Source organism: Mus caroli, chromosome 10, assembly GCF_900094665.2.
Source record: "Mus caroli chromosome 10, CAROLI_EIJ_v1.1, whole genome shotgun sequence".
Classification (NCBI taxonomy): Eukaryota; Metazoa; Chordata; class Mammalia; order Rodentia; family Muridae; genus Mus; species Mus caroli.
The window spans coordinates 50,446,449-50,452,448 of record NC_034579.1 but is presented as its reverse complement, the minus strand read 5'-3'; positions in this window follow the sequence as shown (position 1 = coordinate 50,452,448).

The window sequence follows — 6,000 nt, the reverse complement described above, 5'->3', positions numbered from 1 at the left end:
AGAGAGAGAGAGAGAGAGAGAGATTTTAAGGGTAGGATTATTTGTTTCCACATTCATAATTTTATTAGAAAGGAAAGCTACCCCGGCACTTCTTTTCTGGAAGTATTTTGTAACTCAACCATCAAGCAGAACTGTGTAGTCGATGTTGAATTCCTGTTGACATTAAAACTGGCATGGCTCTTGTGTAAAAGGTCTTTAAAATGAGTATGATTGCTTTGAAATCTCTTTTATTAACAAGCAACAACTGTTTATTATTTGTGTATTTGTAAAACAAAAACAACAGTTCAGTCTCTGCAACCAGAGATAAGCTTTAATGGGATGTTCTGTGGATCTTGTTCACCACTCCAGGTGGTCACTTGAACTTGGAAGATCGGGGCCTAAAATGGAGACAAACTAAAGTCTCATGCAATAGCCATCTTTGTTTAGAGCACGAGAAATTGTGCTACAAGGGTTAAGAAGTCACTCTAGAAAAGTATACAATCACAAGGACAAGCCACACATGGCAAAAATAGGTTTTTCCATAGAGGCACATGAATAACAACAGCTGAGGTAAACTCACTTGTATGCACTATACTTGAGATGAGAATGAAAACGCAGTCCAAAAGCAATTCCATGTTTTGAAGAAACTGAGGTCACAAGACTATTGTCCGTTTATTTTTGAGTTCATTTACAAGCACTCTGAATTCTCACATGACTCCTCTTTTGGATGGTGTTCTGGCAAGTAAGGTGCATACAAGTGAGTGCCACTGGAGTGGTACTGATCAGTTGTTTGTTTAATGGAGAGGTCCATTCCCAGGATGCCCCTTCTGAGGGGATCTGTGAGAAATTTGAGGTCTGAGGTTTTGACAAAGGACTTTTTCCTAGAGACAGTCACCTCAAGAATATTTTCTTATCTGATTGGAGATATAGCTTACTCATAGAGCATTTGCCAAGGGTATTTTGTTAGCGGGGGAACCTTTTTAATGCACATAGTTTTATTTGGGGGCATTGTGATATCTATTTCCTTTATATGAGAAAGTTATTTTTGAATGTCTTCTCTCACATTTTAACAGCAGGGAGAAAACAAGAGGCCAGTGCAATACTCTGTCTGAAAAAATCTCACAGTTAAAAAAATTTCCTGTATTGAATATTAATGCAGGCAACTGCTGGGGCAAATTTCTGACATTACATAATAAAGATCTACCATCTTTAAGTTTTCAACATTTATTTACCTATTCGAAGCTGTTAGCAGTAACATTCGTGAAGCGGTTTTGCCTCTTTCTTTTTGGATACTGATATTTTGGGAAAACATTTACTGGCTCTAAATGTTTTCTAGTGAATTCCCTAACAGTCTTTTAAGGATCATATAATATGAATAAAGGGATAATTTGACTCAACCTTTCCTACTTGTGTAAGCACCCTCCATTCCTATTTGTGTATCTTTTATTTATTTATTTTTATATTGCTTTACCTAAGACTTTGAGCACTTAATGATTATGAATAGAGAGAATGGGAACCTTTCTTTTGTTATGATTTTAAATGAATTGTTTTCAGTTTTTTTCTACTGGATTTAAATTATCTTTCCAGTGGGTCTTTATAGGAATAGTTGTCTTCAGGACATTGTACTCACTGACTCAGCAACTGCTGTTACCTGCTCAAAACCTATACAAGATAAAGCCAGTCCACATGTCAATCTGATTAGGGGATGTCATCTCAGTTTGTTGGTATTATTGATTGATTTGTTTGATAAGCACAAACATATATTTTTATGTATTATCCTAGTTTTTATATATTAGAACCCATAATAGCATCTTGTCGATTTCACCTTTGTTTTTCAACATGTTAATTTATGCAACATAAAATTGTATTAAACTTATTTTGTAGGTGAAGGTGTAGGAGCAAGAGTGTTTCAGTAACTTGCCTAAGTGTCATGCAAATAAGAAGCACTGGAACTTATACCCCTTGCTTTCCTTGTAGTAATAATATAGTTGCCATTTTATCTTGAAAATTTTTAGACAACCAATAACCTTTATTCTATGATATATATCTATATTATACATGTTACATATATTATATACATGAATTTGTGAAATGAATTATGTATATGAAATATAATCTAGCATTGAACATAGGTAATTTACTAGTATGTCATGTTTTCAAAAATTCCTAGTAATATTGAAGCCAGATACATTTTTGGTTAAACATGGTTTGTCTAACACACTCAAACACTACAGGAAATGAGTGGTGACTAGCAATTTAGTTCTCTCGATCATTTCACTAAATCCTGGAGATTCCTGTGGGGGAAAATTGCCATTTCATCTAGATAGATATGCACATACTATCTTGTCTTTCCTGGAAATATCTTCTCTCACTAAAACTCTTCATAAAAGACACTGTTGATGTGGTCTTATAGTGGAATTTTTGTTGCCATTCAATGTATCTGTTTTTAACAGTAACTTTGAAGAGTTTCAAGGGCTGTCTAAGATCAGTTTTGTGTTTGATTAATGCAGCAACAAAACTCAGCCCAGCCAATAGAAATGCATGCTATAAATAACCTGCAGCCACATTATCATTTCATTATGAGTCTAATGAAATATTGTCTTAAGGAGGGAGCCACTGCTGACAGCAGTGCAAAGCAAGACATCAGAGATTCCATTTAAGTGCCGGGGGCAGTGTTATTTACTGCCATCCACTCATGTTACTGCCAGGCTTTTTAAATTTACAAAGAGAGAATATATCTTCTCAGCTCATGACAGCTGAGGGGGAAGCCATATTGGTGGAAATACAATCTAATAAATGACCAAATAAGACTTTGCTTTTTCTTCTGTTGAAGTTAGATAAAGTTGTAAAAGCAGGGCACTATCTATTCCAGAGAAATCAGAAATCAGAAATTCCAAAACCCTCTTAATAGTACTATTTTCATATCAAATTATACCTCCATTCTCATTTTATGTATACCTGCTTTTAAAAATCCCTACCACTAACAAAATCAAATTATCACAATCTGTATTCAATTCTACTTGGATACACATATGCAAACACCATGTAGGCATTCATATACATGAATGCACACATCACACATCACACACACACACACACACACACACACACACACACACACACACACACACGAATTTTAGTGCCATACCTGCTATGCTAAGTAGCCTAGTAAACACATTAGTAATTTTTTAAGATGGCAGATTAACTGCAGAGCAGTTCAGAAAGATTCACTCAAGATAAAAATATATAGTGTGGTGTTTTATGAAAAATTCATTTGATACAATATAGCAAAGATTTCTTGTACAGAAAGAAGCAATGGTTTGATCTGCTCTTTATCTTACTGCAGGGACATAGGAAGTATTAGATACACCATGTCCATTCAAACTATATTTTCACATATTTCTATATAGTAACAGACTATTTTGCTTTGAATAAGAAATGTCTTCCATGTGTATTTTAACACTTAGTCCACAGTTGTTAGCATTGCTGAGGGAGGTTGTGAAACTTTTGATTGTGGGTCCTTGCTGGAAGAAACACACCACTGGGGGTGGGTTTGGAGAGTTCATAGCCATGTTTCTCTTGCAGTTTGATCTCTCTGATTCTTATGTACAGCAAAATATGATCATTCTATTTTCCATCCATGCCCCATGCTGTCCCTATTATTACAGACTCTATCCCTCTGGAACCATAAGTCAAAATATACTGTTTTCCTTAAGTTTCTTCTAGTCAGGTTATTTTATCACAGCAATGGAAAAGCAATCAATATACCAACTATGCCTATATGTTGTTGAGTGATGGTGGTGGTGGTTGTTCTGGTTGGTTTTGCCTCAGTAGGGATTAAACCCAGGGTTGTGCACAGACAAATATTTTAACACTGAACTACATGAAGCAGTCAAGGAGGAAGGGTGTTTGGAAGGGAAGGAGACTTTGTCTTGTGAGAGATTAAGGTTGCTTTCTCTAATAACTTTTAGCTGCCTTGACTCTAACTTTGAAACCAGAAGCTGCCTCTGTGTGAAATAACACTTGTTGGGATTAACAGCGGGGGATTAAGTAAAGAATTAGTTGCTAGGGCTTCTTTCTATCTTGCCCAGAGACACCACCTCTCTTGCCAGGTGGGAGGGAGAAACTTTTATTAAACCAGGAGAAGAGAGTCTTGCTCATAGAATGAAAAACATTTACACAAGCAAATATAGATAAACACAGATATATTCATGCACACATTCATCACAACATACTTATTTTTGGGCCCAACAATCTGTCTAGTGAACTTAGTTCTCATATGAACACACCTATACTCACGTACAAATGCATATTGAGCAAAAGCCCAAGCGGCAGAGCAGAAAGAACTCACTCATTCTGGATGAAAGATAAGCTTCAACCTTTATGCATAGAGAAAGACAAGGCTTTTATTGCTAAATGAATTAAACCAAAGTTTGTTAGAAAAAAGCCTTGTTCTCTTTAGTAATACAAAGCCTGCCTTATTGTTAGGAAGAAACCTGTTCTGTCCCGGGTTACGGGGAAGGCTGGCTGCTCTTTTTGCTCTCTCTGCAGCTCCTTCTTTCTCTCTGCATTCTGTGTACTGCCCTCTTCCTCCTAATTCTGTTCTTTCCTTTTTCACCTAATGTCTTCATTCCCAGTTTTTTGTAAATACTTTTAAAAAGAGAATAGAGCACATAGTATCTTTTTTAAAAGTTCATAATAGGTTTAAATATGAGTTTAAATAATAAGCTGAATAAGAAGCTTACAACAGAGATGTTTACCTGTGTCTCCATTAAGCCTAGTTAGTTAGCTAGTCTTCATTATCTGTCACTAAGTCCACAGGTTCATTGAGAGTCTGAAACTATAATTCTTGTGTCTAAGTTAACATTAAAGTTTTACGTAGATAAACCCAGTGAATATTTGCTCTTCTGTCAGTGTACCTAAAATAAATCACTCATTCTCAGTTTAGTCAATTTCTTTGCAGCCTGAAGGAATGTATTCCTAAATTACAAGTGCCTGCATTCTATCTCAGAAGAAATAACTCATGACACATGAAGACTGGCAGAGTTTTAATTGCCATTTTCATATCTGAGAGAGCTCTAATTGCAGTCCTAATTATAAAGGACTTAATAGTTGCTAGTATAATTTTAGAAATTCTTATAGAATCATCATTAGGGATTAAGAAATCATCTATTTGTTTAGCACCAATACAAGATAGTACATCTTTGTTGATCTGCAGAAAATTTGCCACATAGGGAAGGCTAATGCCCAGGGTTTATTATATTAATTTAATAATGACAGGAAAGGCATACCAATAGCAAGAATCAAATCCTGAAGCCATCCCTTGGGTGTTGATTGTAAGGTCTCATTCATCCCAGTCCACAATGTAGTCATCTCAGGGAAGACCACCTCGTCTTTAATTAGCCTCTTCTAGATGGTTCCTGTCATCAGTCCATGAAGTTTCAAGTGTTGTGTATGACGTTACCTTAAGTGTAGAGTGTTTTTTTAAAAATTCCACTAAATGTTCTTTACTTGTATTTTGTAGACCCAGCATTTAATTGTAGTATCTTATTATTTTAAATAATTCTTGATTCTTACCTGGTTCAGAATTTCTCTGCTAATTCAGAAAATGCCCAGAAAATGGCAATAAAAGGCTATATGGTATGTCTTGGAGATACCTTAGTATATAAAATGTTGACATGACAAGCACAAGGACATTAGTTAGAGTCCTTAGGACCCTTGTGATATTATTGCTAGGATAACATGTACTTGTGATCCCAGTGTATAATGGAGAAGACAGATAGATCTCTATGGCTTCTTGGCAAACCTACAGATCACAAACTGTGGTTGTTATCTGGCATCTCTGTGCAGATGCATATTTGTGTACATGCACACACACACACACACACACACACGTATCTAAATAGTAAAATCTAAACTCTCTCAAGAGAACACCTGGTTCTGTTAGTTCATTGAGTTATTAGAATGCTTCCCGTTATAGACATGTATGTTCTTCCTACTTCATGGAGTAACAGAGTGAAG